This window comes from Canis lupus, chromosome 16 (assembly GCF_048164855.1).
Source record: "Canis lupus baileyi chromosome 16, mCanLup2.hap1, whole genome shotgun sequence".
NCBI classification, from domain to species: Eukaryota; Metazoa; Chordata; class Mammalia; order Carnivora; family Canidae; genus Canis; species Canis lupus.
Genome location: NC_132853.1, coordinates 32,651,706 through 32,667,767, shown reverse-complemented (window position 1 = coordinate 32,667,767; position 16,062 = coordinate 32,651,706).

The window sequence follows — 16,062 nt, the reverse complement described above, 5'->3', positions numbered from 1 at the left end:
CCATCACCCCTAGTTCATTTCCCAGAGTTAGGAGTCTTCCATGTTCTGTCTCCCTTTCTGATATTATCAGAAATATCATTTCGTATTTTGATTTGAGAGTTCCCGGTTTACAATCTGTCGTTTCGGTGTGTGCTCAATAAACTTTTACTAATTAATACTTCAGTGATTCCTTGGTTTTACTTCTGTTTTTTCTGGACTTTTGACAATTAAAATTTGGAAGAGATAGAACTGATTTTTTCAAGTAGTGTGTATTTGACAACTATCAATATACTTGGTCATAGTTTAATTTTGTTCACTTGTTAAAGATATAAGGAAAAGGATTGCTAACAAAGCTTTAAATTTCCTAATAGTAGCGTGTTAAACAAAAGAATGAAAGAATGAAGGTTTTATTTTCAAGACCTTTTTGCTCTTCTTCTGGTGTGTAAGTTCCACAGAACTAAATCTCAAATTTGGTCAGCTAATTCTCCATAATAATTGCAGAGACACTGTATTTGTAGATGCCATCTTTAAGTTATTTTAAAGAAAGTGTGAAGCCAGTAACCAGAATTCTTTATCTGCTGGATTAGCTAGTTAATTACATTACAGTAGATACAACATTATTCTTGGAAATGAGGCTAGTTGTAGCAATCATAGAATTTTGTACTTCTTTTCTTCATTAATTTTTTTATTTATGAATTTATTTTGTAAATATTTGATTTCTTACTGTATGCTAGAAGTTGCTCTAAGCTCAAGGAACGTTATGTAAATAAAACATAAAAATATTAGTAAAAATAGTAAATAAAAATAGAAATTTCTGGCTTCTAATGTAAAGCCATTATTTTCCATTAGAACTGTGAGGAGTTCCTTTTGATTTAGGGTTTACAAAACATTAAGTCAGCACTCCTTACAATAAGACTTCAGATAGTCTATTAGAATATCAACTAATAATTGAATTATTTCCTCAGTTTAGAAACATTGCTTATTTCCAATCATCAGTTTATATAACTTCTGTGATTTCCACCAAAATCAGTGCTTAGACTTCTCTCTAGGATAAACATATGCTCTTGACTAAGATGTTAGTCTCTAAGTCTCAAGTACTTGAACATTCAGGGATTTTTTTTTTATACTAATTTGTTACTTTTCAAAAACAATAATCATGCTTTCTTTTCTTAATGCATCACCTTGTCATTCTCTTTTTCTTTTTTTTTTTAACCTTGTCATTTTCAAAAAGCAACTGGATTCAGTAATTTCCAGCAAGAAGAGGGCATACTAGATTTTAGAAACTGGCCCTGCTGAATTTCCAAAATCATAATGGATTTTTTTAAAAGTAATCATCTAGGATATGTAAATTTGCAGAAGAATGTTCCTATATTTTCAGAAGGAAAACTTTAAATATGAAAGTTTTCATGGGAATAAGATTGCTTTGTGGTTTTCTGTCAGTTGAACAGATAAGGATTGTTTCTTTTCTGATTCTAGAAAGAGTATCATTATCTTCAGATTACTGACTTCTTTTTTTTTTCACTTAAAACATATTTTGTCATTTTTCTAGATAGAGGCTAGCTTCCCAGGGGGAAATTAACACTTCTTAGCATGTTGTTCTTATCTGTAGAGTAGAATTAATCAGATTTCCTTTTTACTTCCTTTTTATCCCTTTGAGGCCTGGGATACATGTCTTTCTCATCTTTGTATCTTCAGTGTCTGATACAGTTCCTTGCACCCCATACGTACCTAAAATACAAGATCTGAAGGAATTTAAATTTTATTCTGTTTTAGTTGACTCATCAGTTTTATACCCAGTAGCTACAACCTTTTTACTCAGAATGTTTTCTCAAGGTTTTATAAAGGAAAGTTTTAAATTTTTATTTATTTATGATAGTCAGAGAGAAAGAGAGAGGCAGAGACCCAGGCAGAGGGAGAAGCAGGCTCCATGCACTGGGAGCCCGACATGGGACTCGATCCTGAGTCTCCAGGATCACGCCATGGGCTGAAGGCGGCGCTAAACAGCTGAACCACCCGGGCTGCCCTAGCATTGTTCTCTTTAAAATTATTATTATTATTATTATTATTTTATTTATTTATTTTTTTAGCCAGCTTATTTTCATGAACTATGTAAATTTTGGGACCAAACTTAGGCCAATAAAATAAATAACATTTGTATCCATAGCCAACTTATGGTTGTGATCCAACCATGACCAGTGGAATTGCATATCAGTTGTCTCTTTTCCCAATAAAATTATCATTAAGATTAATATGTGATCTGTTGAACTATTTCTTACCTTCATACAAATAAATTAATTAAACTAAAACCAAATTTAACTTTGGCACTATTTATAAGAGTATAGAGTTTTATTTATAATAATGGCTGTGTGTAACTATTGGCTTAGAAAATTTAAAATTCAAATCTTCCATGAACTAATATGAGCCAGCTTCAGCACATCACTGCAGGCATTAAATAAACAATATGTTAAAGAATTACAGGTTTTTTATGATTATATGATATGTATAATAATTAAAGATTTTCATAATTTTTAAAATTTATAATTATAGGATTTTTTAAATTATAGGATAAAAACATAGGATAAAATAAATAACATAACCAACATTTTTTATAATACATCAAATATTTTTTTATTCTCAGTAAGGCTCTGATTAAGTAATTATTAGCTCCATTTTTTGGCGAATGATTATTTAAAAATTTCAATGCAGAAATATAAAGAGTAAATCTGAAAGACTCTCAAAACACCTCCTTTGCCCATATCATTTCTGGCAAATGACAATTTATCCTTCCAAATTTCTCTTTTCTTCTTTCCTTCTTTTTTCTCCTATAATAATTTTTTCTTTTACTATAACTGTTTTTGGTGTAAGTGTAATGCAAGTGTATATAGCCATTTATTGATTTATTCAACTTCACTATTACAAACAAAGCTGCAAAAAGAAATTATCCATTGTGTACAGACAGATATAGCCTGATATCTTGAGCTGTTCTGCAAGAATTTCCAAGTTTAGATATTTTGATGATGTACTGGGCCATCAAATTCTATTTGTTTTCGTGATGTTGAATGTTATTGCCATATAGCATACAAAAATTGTGTGGTACCAATCAAGTATAAATGCATCTATTTCCCTCAACCTGCAGTGACACAGCACTGGCTCATATAGGTTTGTGAATCCTGATTCTGCAACTTTTCTCAACTCCATGTGTGGTAATGTCACAGTGGTTTTTGTAACATGGAATACCTGTACCACAGGGTATTTGTACCATGGAAATTGACAAATGCTATAAATGAAGGGTTGTTTTTTTTTTTTTCCTTTTAAGAGTCTATTTACCAGTGCACCACAGCCTATACCCTCACTAATACTAGCTATTTATCTTTTAAATGTTTACTATACCATGTATATAAATATTATTTACCTTTTTTATTAGATACTTTGCGTATAAATATTAGTTACCTTTTTTATTAGATACTTTGTCCTTTTTTATGGGTTATTATGATTAGCCTATTGCATTGCTAAGGAAAGTGAGATATAGAGAGATTGACTTAGAATATATAAACAGGGGTGCCTGGCTGGCTCAGTTAGTTAAACGGCCAACTCTTGATTTTGGCTTAGGTCATGATCTCAGGATCCTGGGATGGAGCCTGGTGTGTTGAGCTTCTCCCCAATGTGGGGTCAGCTTCAGGAGTCTCTCTGTCCGTCTCCCTCTCCCCCCACTTGCTCTCTCTGGAAAAAAAAATCCTTATATATATATAAATAATATATAATTATATATATTATATATAATTATATGATATATATTATTATATATATATAACACATGCATCAATGTGTTATGTACAAAATTAACATTAGTTTATCATTCTTCCTCTGACCCCATTCTTTCCTTGTCCAAGGAACATAGGGAGTTTGTGGTTAAACACAGTCACAGAAATTGACCCTCTTATAATTTATAATTTATACCCCCCCCAGTATTATAACACTTCTCTTTATTTATGAAAATAAATTAAGAATCCCATAACTCTGGTAAAGTTATAAGCTTAATTTGGAGCTCCCAAAACAAATTCTGTAAAAGGTTCTCCATGTGGTCATTATCCAAAAAGGGATCCTTCAGATGTACGCTGAGGATGAGGAACATTGAAATAAACCACTAGGTGACACCATCATCAGTGACATTTGGTATCACAGAGAGCGAGTAGCCAAATGGCTGACTAAATTTTCTCATTTTTCCTTGGTTACTGTGTCTTATTTAAATGTTGCCCAGTCTCAGGTGATGTTTTCATCTGTTTGTCTTCTCTTTTGCAAATTCCTAGTCCAGGTGAATTTTGATGATGATATTGCACGGAGGATTCAGACCGGTGATGGAGAGGCCAACTCTGTTTTCAGATATTGAAGAAGGGGAAATCTTGGCATATGAGGGAAAGTTCTCAGGTAAAACTAGCACCAATGCTGTTTATCTGGTACATCTTAAAGGTAGCAGCACTGAGAAACTCTAGCTTTTCCTGAATTATTTTCTTAAATCCAAAAGTAAACAGAAAATACCAAGTCTTAGTTTTTCTTTACATTTTTGAAATTTGGTGATCTCTCTCTCTCCCTCCACTTCTAAAATCATACTTTTGCCTACGAGGATCATAGTTTGCCTTTCTGGGCAGTCTTACAGTTTGCAAAATAATAGATTTTGATAAAGCTATTTGGTACATATTTGGAAATAAACAGGAAACATGGCTTAGCAAACTAACTTTCCATTTTTCTTTTTCTTGCTTCTTCGCCCCTATTCAGAGAAAAGTTGTCCAAAGAATCCAGAAGAGCTGCCTGGATTGATTCCTGCCCTCTATTTTTTTGTGCTTGCATTCTGGTCCTCAGAGAGTCCAACTATTTTCATTATTTTTATTCTGAAGACTCCATAACAGTCACCACAAAACTTTCACTTAGATACAGTACTCTATCATGAAGTCAGTCCTGGACATTTCTATTTGGTTATTTTTAATTACATCATACTGTGTGTTCATATCCATGCTTAATGTGATTTCCCTAAAAAAAAAATCACTTCTTGTTATGGTCTGAATGTTTGTATCAGCACAAAATTCATGTTGAAGTCTTAATCCCTAAAGTAAATGGTAATAGGAGGTGGGGCCTTTGGGAGATGAATAAGCCATGAGAGTGGAGCCCTAATGAATGGGATTGGTGCTCTTACAAAAGAGCCTCCAGAGATACCCGTTGCCCCTTCCACCATGTATGGGCTCAAAGACAGGTACCAGCTATGAACCAGGGAGAGGGCCCTCAGCAGAATTTGTTCGGGGTGCCTTGATCTTGGACTTCTCAGCTCCAGGAACTATGAGGAATAAATTGTTTATAAGCCACGTGGACTGTGGTATTTTGTTACAGCAGCTCAAACAGACTGAAAAACCCTCCTAAATTTAGATCTCTCTGAATGATACCACCTTTCCCCAGTTACCATGGTAACTACTGGCTCTCTTCTGTATATTTAGTTGCCATAGTCTTTGAACTTTTAATTCTTTTTTCCACTTGTTTCTCTCATATTTCCACTATGGTGAGAAAACCTGGTATCCCCTCAGTTGGACTGCTGGCATAGTCTCCTAGTTGTCCTCTTGAAACCTGACTTTCACTTCAATTTGACTGCCATATTGCCACTCACTTGTTCAAAAATATTTACTGAATTCCTATTAACTGCTACTTTAAGGATTAACTCCCCTGCTTACTTTGCTGTGTTCTCAAAAACCTGGCCACACAATATAATTGTTCATTGTATTTCCTTCCATTCTGCAAAATCCTTCTAGTCAGAAGCCTAGCCTTTTTAGATTACTTCCTCACACTCATGATCATTCTTAACTCTGTTCTTTTTAAATTTTTTAAAATTTATTTTATTTTTTCATCTTTATTTCTGTTTGTTTTTAAAATTTTTAGGTTTTTTTAAAATTAAACCATTTTTTTACAATTCCTAACTCTGGGTCATCATTTTGTTGTTTCTTTCTCTTGAAATACCTTCTAATTCCTCTTCTACTTACCCAAATTTTATCCATTCTTGATTGTCATAGGTGAATGATTATACCGTTCAAACTAAAACTTGTCAGCCTTGCAACATGAGAAACATAGGCTTCAGAAATTGTTAGTGTCTTATTCAAAGTCACACATTGAAGAAATAGCAGAAATTGGCTCAGGTCATGATCTCAGGGTCCTGGAATTGAGTCCTGCATCAGGCTCCCTGCTCAGTGGGAAGTCTGCCTCTCTCTCTCTCTCTCTCTCTCTGCCTGCAGCTCTCCCTGCTTGTGCCCTCATATGCTCTCTTTCTCTCTCCTTCTCTGTCAAATTAATAAATAATACCTTGAAAAATAATTTTGAAAGAGAAATAAAGTGAATATAGCAGGACTTGTTTTTGATGAAGCACTTTAGTGGTGTCTGATGATCATTGTGTTTAATGTATTCTACTTTGTAGTCTCTTAGGCTTTTGCCATGATTCAGTGATTGTTAAGCTTAATGAGTTTTTCTTATTGTTTTTGCTTGATTTTTAAGTTTTGAAATCTCCCGTGTCTTTTCTCTTAATATTCTACTAATCTTAACAATCCAAGCACTTGGATTATGAATATGGCCTAAGTTTAATGGCAGATTCTGGAATCATCACTGTACATGATCAAAGGACATTTAAGAACTATTGACTCAGTAACCCAGCGAGTCAGTGACAAGTCAATTAACTCCTTGTTGCACTCTTAACTACTCCCCTTTCACAAATCAAGTCTGATAATTCCTTAAAATGCCTTGTAATATGTCTTTAGAAAATACATTTTTCTTAACTATTTGGACAACATATGTGCCATCAATTTCAGTTCCAGTATCTGGGTTCCATTTTATGTGTGAATGTGTGTGTGTGTTTAAAATTTCTTACCCCAGAAACCTACTTAGATGACTAAATCACCTTAGTTGGGTATGATGTCTCAATCCTATGAATCCTTTGGAGACTATAGCATGCTGTCTGACTCACAGTCTGGTAGCAAGAACACCATTCCAGCTGATGAACGTTTCTGACCCTGTTGACCTTCCAGCTGGCCTGTCTCACTGAGTCTCTGTTTCTATCCCAGGACTCTTCATTATTATGCTTTCCACACTTGGTTATTATCCTTGCTGAATTTCCCAGACATTTCCTGCCTGCTTAGACTGGCACCCATCATTTATCATCATAGTCTCCAGACACTGGGTTCTGGTTCACTGGCTACATGGGGGAGACCTGTCTCAGAAATTCACTCCTTTGTTGAGACTCTGTCACTTGCTTTCTTGCTGCCAGATTTTGTGGCTACTGCCTTTCTGCCTGGAATGTCAGTCTGTCACCTAACTCCAGATAGCCCTGACAATTCTATGCTTGCCAAGATATCCTCATTGACAGCAATTGCCTCTGCACAGCTAACTCCTTCGATTTTGCATTTGGTTGCCAGTCTTTTTTCCTGGTGAGTCTTTCTAGCTTGTGCACTCTAGCACTTTGGTTAATTCTAGTATTGTTTCCAAACCCTAGTCTTTTATATTGTCTCCCACGTGGTGCTAAAAATTAAGTAGAGGGTGTGTATTTGTGTGTGCATGTGTGTGTTTGTGTGTGTGTGTGTCCTCAAGATCCCTCTTAACTGCCACCTTTGTGAGACCTCACTCTTCCATTATTAGAGGGGTGTTTTATATCTTTTGCATGGATCTTAAAGTAAGTCTGCTTTTGGGGCACCTGGATGGCTAATTCAGTTAAGCATCCAACTCTTGATTTCATCTCAGGTCATGATCTCAGGGTTGTAAGATTGAGCTCTATGTCAGCCTCTGCACTATGCTTGGAGCCTGCTTAAGATTCCCTTTCTCCCTCTCCCTCCCCCAACCCCTACTTGTACAGATTCTCTCTCTCTAATTAAAAAAAAAAAAAAAAGCAGTTCTGTTTTTTATGTGTTTGTTTCTTCTCTTGGACTATGTGTTATTCTGGGACAGAAACCACATGGTTGTTCATTCACATAAACATTTATTAAACACTTGCCACATGCCAGGCACCATGTTTTTGACAATACAGATAAACAAAAGAAAATACACAATTTTATGGTTTTAGTAAACACAGGATCGCAGGATTTTATTACTAGTGTAAGTAGTCTGGTTTAAATATTCCACAGAATTTTATTGAGTAAATGAATGAATGTTTGCTGAATAATTGACTATTGATTTTAAAATCTGCTTTCTGAAATAATTATGTGCTCTAATGCATGCTCCCTAAGAAGTAAGTGACACTAATTGAGCAAAAGCAAAAACTTAGAAAAACTGTTGAAGTCATCTTAGAGTCTAGGATAGGAAAAATTATTTATCATAAATAATATAAGACTCTGAGGCAGAAGCCAAAAACTTTTTCTGTAAAAGGCCAGATCATAAGCATTTTCTCTTTTTTTTTTTAAGATTTTATTTATTTACTCATGAAAGACACAGAGAGAGAGAGAGGCAGAGACCAAAGCAGAGGGAGAAGCAGGCTCCATGAAGGAAGCCGATGTGGGACTCGATCCTGGGACCCCGGGACCATGCTTTGAGCCAAAGGCAGTTGCTCAACTGCTGAGCCACCCAGGCGTCCCCATAAGCATTTTCAAATTTAGGGTCCATATAGTCTCTGTCACGACTACTCAGCTCTGATGGTATAGCACAAAAGCAACCACAGACAATACATGAACAGATGGGCATGGCTAAGTTCCAAAGAAATTTTATTTAAGGATGCTGAAATTTGAATATTACATAATTTTCATGTGTCATGAAATATTCTGATTTTTTTTCTTAACCATTTAAAAAACATTCGTGACTTTCAGGCCTTACAGAACCAGGTGGTAAGTGGGATTTGGCCACTGGGCCCTAGTTTAGGCTTCATCTAGGTTTTACTTCTGTATTTTTTTCCAGAATACTTGTATTAAGATTGAATCTGGATTTCCTGATATAAAATCCTTTTGGAATGTTTGCAAATAAAAATAGCTTAGATCCAGTTTAGATTTTTAACATACGAAGGAAATGGAAGAGTGGTTGCAATGTCAACTAATGTAAACAAAGCAGAATATCACAGCACAATGTAATGCTAGGCATACTTATGAGCTGGTTGAAATCAGAGGCCTGTATTGGCTTACTTTCTAGATTACTTCTAATCCTCAGATTCAGTGATTCCTTTCATTGACAGTTTAGTAGAGAGGACCTAATAAGGTTCAATAACTTACCTTTTTGTGATTAGGTTAGAATATCTCTGGGCAGTGCTTGCTTAAAAAGAAGCTGTCCTTGGGGCACTTGGGTTGCTCAGTGGTTGAGCGTCTGCCTTCGGCTTGGATAGTGATCCCAGGGTCCTGGGATGGAGTCCCACACTGGGTTTCCGCAGGAGGTCTGCTTCTCCCTCTGCCTATGTGTCTGCCTCTCTGCATCTCTTATGAGTAAATAAATAAAAATATTTTTTAAAAAAAGAAGTTATCCTTATTATTCTCATAAGAGTTGAAGCATTTGTGTTTGATCCTGGGAGCTTGGATCAGCCTTTTTTTTTTTTTTTAACTTACTGAATCTATGCTAGCGTGAAAAACCATGATATTGGGGCACCTGGGAGGCTCAGTTGGTTAAATGTCTGACTTCCTTGGTTTCAGTGCAGGTTATGATCTCAGGGTCCTGGAATGGAGCCCTGTGTCGGGCTCTGCACTCAGTGTGGAGTCTGCTTGAGATTCTCTTGCTCCCTCTCCTTCTTCCCCTGTTCTCTCTTTTTCTCTCTCTAAATAAATGAATAAAGTCTTTTAAAAAAATCATATTTCTCAGCCCCATTTCTTTCAGGTGGGTCAGTTTAATCAATTGAACTGCTCTTGTATCTGAAAGTTCAATAGAATGGACTCATGTCCTGTCACTCTATTCAAGGACATTGCCTTTCTCTTTCTTCCTTCCTTCCTTCCTTCCTTCCTTCCTTCCTTCCTTCCTTCCTTCCTTCCTTCTTTCTTTCTTTCTTTCTTTCTTTCTTTCTTTCTTTCTTTCTTTCTTTCTCTTCCTTTTCTTCTTTCTTTCCTTTCCCTTTCCTTTCTTTTTCTTTCCTTTCCTTCCTTTTCTTTCTTTCTTAAACATTTTCTACTCCTTTACTGTTATTTTCCCCATTACCAGCCCCAAAAGCTAGTAGGGTCTTGATTTTCTTTCCCCAAAAAGGTGCTACCTCATTTCCAGGCATATGATGGAAGATAAGACTCTAGGCCATGACTACCACCCACATCCTGTCCCCAATACCCACCTTCAACCAGCCCATCCTACTGGGGGATCACCCCTGAAACCCATGGCCCCCAGGGCTTCTCTGGAATCTAGATGCCCTCTTTCAGGGGATGCTACCCAACAAGAACATCTGCTCTGTGTAGGCTGGCCATTGCTGGGATCCAACTGCCTCTACCTTAAGCTGGCTACTCTCTTCTGATACAGCCTGTGAGGCTCCCAGGGCAGAGGTTGCTTTCCTCTCCTACTCCTTCCTGCCACCATTGGCTTGTTCGGAAACCAAGACCAATAGGACCAAAAGGTGTCTATGGCCACAGGGATGTACTCTTTTGAAGCTTCTCTCTGAGACCACCTTCAACTCCAGATGGATTATAAGAAATAGGTTTTCTGAAAATTTTAAAGGCTATATGATTTTGAGAGGCTGGTTACAAGATCATTTATTTTCTTCCCGCTTTGTCTTTGAATAAGTCTCCTTTTTTCTCTATTGCTCGTGAATTTTTTCTGTTTTGTCAAGTCCTAGATTTCTTTCTCTCTCTTCCCAACAGAAGAATAAAGATGTGACATTAAATGGAGAGGACTGTGGTATTGAACCAAATTAGAGGTTAAGTAAACCTTTTCCATAAAGAACCAGATAGTAAATACTTTAGGCTTTGTATGCATATAGCTTCTGTTGCAACACCTCAACTGTGCTATAGCATGAAAGCAGCCATTGGTAATGTAAACAAATGAGCATATTTGGGTTCCAGTATATTTACAAAACCAGGAAAAGGCAGGATCTGATCTCTAGGCCATAATTCGCTGACCTCTGAACCAAAGTATGTGTTGCATCTATTGAATATTTTGATATTCTGTATTCTTAAACTGAAATATGATATTCTTGGTCTTAAAACATCAAATGAAGTTTTAATCTCTGTCTCTGTCTCTCTTATCATCTATCCATCCATCTATCCAAGAAAGCCTTTATATTAACTGAGGAAATGACTCTTTAAGTACCTGCACTGTATCTCATGCTTGGATCATAGAGCCTGCTTGGGCAGCAGACATTCTTCAACACGTTTCTTTGCATAAGTGTTTTGAATAAACTGTGACTTTAATCATTTACATGAGCAGAAGACAAAATGGATCACAGTATAATGTGGCCACCATTTGATTTGCAATGTTCACAGACTTTTTTTTTTTTTTTTTAATTCTGGCTAGTGCCACAGTGTTTATGCCTGATCATATGCTGGCTGAATTGGGTGACATATTCCTTCTTTCCAGACTCTAGTTTTGAGTTGATAAAGTCTGTGGATCAATGGCAGATTTATACATGCTGTTTGTCCACCTGGTGCTTATTTCAAAACTGCTTCTCTCAAAGTGGACACTTGATAGTGAATGTGTTTATTCATTCTATTCCAGACAGATCCCCTGATGCTATCTTTCTAATGTCTGTAAATAATTCTTTGGTCTAACAGCAGTGGAAGCCTAAGGCATTTTTCATGTAACCATTAGCTTCTTTGCAGTCCAGACCTGTTCTCTCCTAGAGTCAATCATGGATACTAAGGAAGCACCTACCTTAAAAGTAAGTACAGATGTTTGTTGGGTCCCTATTATATTCCAGTTTCTATACTTGGATTTTTATTTTATTATGTATCATTCAATGAGCATAAACAGCCTTGTGAGAGGTAATTTTAGCCCTAGACTAAAAGTCACAAAATAGAGCTATAGAGAATATAATGAAGCCTTCCCAAGTTTCATGTGTAGCAAATGGGCAACATTAGAGCATGGTATTGATGAGCTAACTCTGCACCAGAGTAAGAGACACTAGATTTCTGGTGCTAGGTGCATTCTTACTGACTGTGTGACATCTGCAAGTTACTTTACTTCTTAAAGCCCACTTCTCCATGTGAAAAGTATAGGGCTGTTTTTGTTTAAACCAGATAAGATGTTACATGTTAAGTGCTTAGCAGAGTATGTGGCTCAAGAGAATATGCTCAATAAATGTTAGTGATTAAAAGTAAAAGATATAAATCCCCTTTCTCAGAGCTTCATAGCCCTTTATCTTTTAACTATGCTAATGTTAACTGTTTTATCATGATGATCATATTTTTCATTCACATTTAAAAAATCTACTAATCAAAAATTGAAAGAAAGTAAGAAATCCTTTAGTTCAGGGTCTAATTTCAAATGCTTATACAACCAGGCAGTCAACATAATAGACTCAGGTTGGCTGGGTATTAGTTTGGTACAAATATTCTGTGAGTAGTGTGCACTGGAGCACGCACACACAGACACACACACTCATACACAGCAAAACATTGCTGATTTCTCTGGCCCCTGTTAGAATTTTGTATTCATACAGTTCCTATGGGATACCTGGGTGGCTCAGCAGTTGAGCATCTGTCTTTAGCTCAGGGCGTGATCCTGGAGTCTTGGGATCAGGTCCCACCTCGGGCTCCCTGTATGGAGCCTGCTTCTCCCTCTGCCTGTGTCTCTGCCTCTCTCTCTCTGTGTCTCTCATGAATAAATAAATAAAATCTTTAAAAAAGCCAAAAACCAAAAACACAGTTCCTAAGTATTTACTACTCTCTTGAACACAATAGTTGACAAAGATGTTAGGCTACTCTAGACTGACTATCTGGTCTTAGATGGCCTTATATCCTCCAATCTTTTATTCTATCATTTCTCAACACCTCCTCTAAATTCTCTTTCCCTTTGTAGTTTGCCATCAATTTCTGTTTGACTCTGATAGTTCCCATTACCCAGCAAAATTATCTGCTTCATCCCTAAATAAGGGAAAAGAAAAGACATATTTTTGAGAAAATAACTCCTCTGCTCTGTGCACTGATATCTGCCCATTCTTCCCTCTATTTCTCTACATTTTCCTGCCTTATCATGGAGAGATATGTAGAGTATGAAATTGATTCAGGGACGGTAGACTAGCACTAGCTCCTTTCTCTGTGGCCCAATGCTCTAGGATACTAGGCTCAATGTTTTTGTTGGGCAAAACATCTGAAGTCTAGAGAAACAAGTATCATGATATAAGCTTCAGAAAATAAAAAATCTCCCATAGGATTCCCAGGTAGATTACATCATATACATAGAATGTTTTTATTAGCACATTTGTTAAGTATATTCCTGCCTCTTGTCTCAGTACTGTGGTACTAGCTGTTCCACAGCTGGAAGACTTTCCCTCCAGCATTTTAACTAGATGACAGTGGTTCATCTATAGCAATTGCTCAAAAGATACTTTCTCAACCTGTTATTTAAAAGCCAAGAATAAAATTATCTTTTATCATATTATCCTCTTTCACTTTTTCATAGTACTTATTATTTGGATATGTTTTTAAATATATTTATCTGTCTCACTAATTTCACCTAAACCCAATCTTTATGAGAATAAGAACTTATCTATCTTATTCACCACTGTATCTTCAAGTCTGAAACAGTACATGACACATAATAAGTGCCCAATAAAATTTTGTTAAGTGAATGAATTAATTTTGTATCATCCTTTAATTATTCATTAGTTTTGGTCTGAAATATAGTATTCTGTTTGAAAAAATGTGGTATCAAAGGCACAGAGGGTATTGCAATATATGCAGTGTAAGAATAGAAACTCTCCTTTTAATAGATAAGCTTTAAGTAGATACTGGGTTATAAAACAATAATAGAAGCAAGCAAATTAGCAATCAAAAGCAATTTTAGAAGACATCTTGGGGAAAAGTCAGGATATTTAGTTGTACTACATATTATGTGATAATATTAAATTAATTTTCTTACTGTGATAATGGTATTGTGGTTGCACAGGAGAATCTCTTAGTTTCAGGATATGAATGGTGAAGTGTCCAAGAGTGAAATTATATATATATATATATATATATATATATATATATATATATATATACACACATATATATTGTATTTATATCAGAGAGAGAATAGACAAATGAGACAAGACATTAATAATTAGTGAATCTAGTGAAGTAATGTTGCAAGTGTTCATTCTGCAGTTCTTTCAACTTTTCTATGTGTTTGAATAATTACAAGCTAAATATTTGAGAGAAAATTACATTTTTAAAAAAGGATTTTGTTGATTTTAGAGTTTGAGAGAGTATGCATATGCAGCAGGGGGAGGGACAGAAAGAATCTCAAGCAGTCCCTGCCCTGAGCATGGAGCCTGACACTAAACTCAGTCCCACAACCGGGAACTCATGATCTAAGCCCAAACCAAGAGTTGCATGCCCAACTGACTGATCCATTCAGGTGTCCCTGAGAGGAAAATAAGTTTTAAAAATTCCATGTATGAAGTAGTTACATTTTTGCCTGAAGTTTACTTTTCAGTTTTTGTATTTGTAGTATCTGTTTTTGACATAAAAATGCTGGGAAATGATTAATATTTTCTTTTATTTGATAACATTTAAAATTTTATGCCCAACCTTAAAATGGCAAGGTGAAAAGCAACAAAGTTTGTAAAAAGCAGTCTATGACTCTCGCTTACTAACATAACATCCCCATTTTAGTCCCTGTCTTAAAAATTTTATAGATATACTTGAATTGTTAAAAGTTCTCCCATTGAGTCTGAAGGAGATGGGATTTGAACAACTTTATGAAGTCTTTTCTTCTGAGTTATCATAGCACATAAATGAAGTGTGTCATCACCAAGGGCAGTTATTTATAAGAAGCTAAAATAGATTTTCTATCTCCAAATTTATACACTTTCTGTACTCCAAAATAATTCAATTCAATGAACTTGGAAATGGTAGTAGACAGATATTAAATAACTAAGAACAATAAAATGAAAATGCATCTCACCTTTCCTATGTTTTTATGAGCATCTTTCAACAATAGAGACTATATAGAATTTGCCTCTGGGTCTAATGTTCAGGTACATAGAAGTAATTTTGAAGATTGCTAGCTTTGTATGCAGATAGCTAATTATTGATTAGTAGCTTTGCTCATTACAGGGAAAACCGATTATCTATTATAGTGGCTTAAGAAAATAAAACAAAAGGATAGTTAATGATGTGTAGTCATGCATTTCACAAAAAAAGTTATACTTGGAACTGTGAAAAAGTGCATACTGTTATTTTACACCAGCTAGTCATTTTTAACCAGGAAACAATTGGCACTGAAATGTTATTTTCATTACTGAGGTTTGGATAGATCCACTAATCTTGCTCCTAAATATAATTTAATACTTTTAATGAGGTGTTTCATATTAGAGAACATAGTAAATAGGAGGTGTTCCTACAATTGCTATTTTACTTTTGTCAGTTTCATTCAATTTATTCTATGAAAAATCAAAGACTAAAAAAGTTGTAAGTTCTTACCTTACTAATTCCTTTATAACATGGAACTTTGTGTGATATTTTAGGAAAGCAATTTAGTTTTTGATGAATTCTGGTGTAAAAATTATTATAATACTATTTATAAATTAAGTAATGACAAGTATAATAATAACAATAAATAACAATGAAGGTACCTCACCAATAATTGTTCCTCTTCCAGGCTCTTCTTTATTAAACAGAAATAGCAAATACTGTGCTGTCACTTTTATTTTCTTTTGGATCATGTAGTCTCTATCTGCTATTCCTGTGTGTCATTGAACACAAGATCCTTCTTTTATCTGTGAACTCTTGCCCCTATGAACAAACACCTCTTTCTTTGCCTCAGCTGTTACTCTCCATTGCTGAAGAGTTGTTGCATCATAAATTTAGAAAGCATACACATTTATTCAACAGTATGTCTCAGTTTTTAGTGGTCAGCATGTATGATGGTAAAGATTAATTCCCTGTTTGGATATTCATTGAGAATAAAAATATCAACTAACGTTTATTAGACATTATTACCTAATATCATTTTAATTGATCCTCATTACAA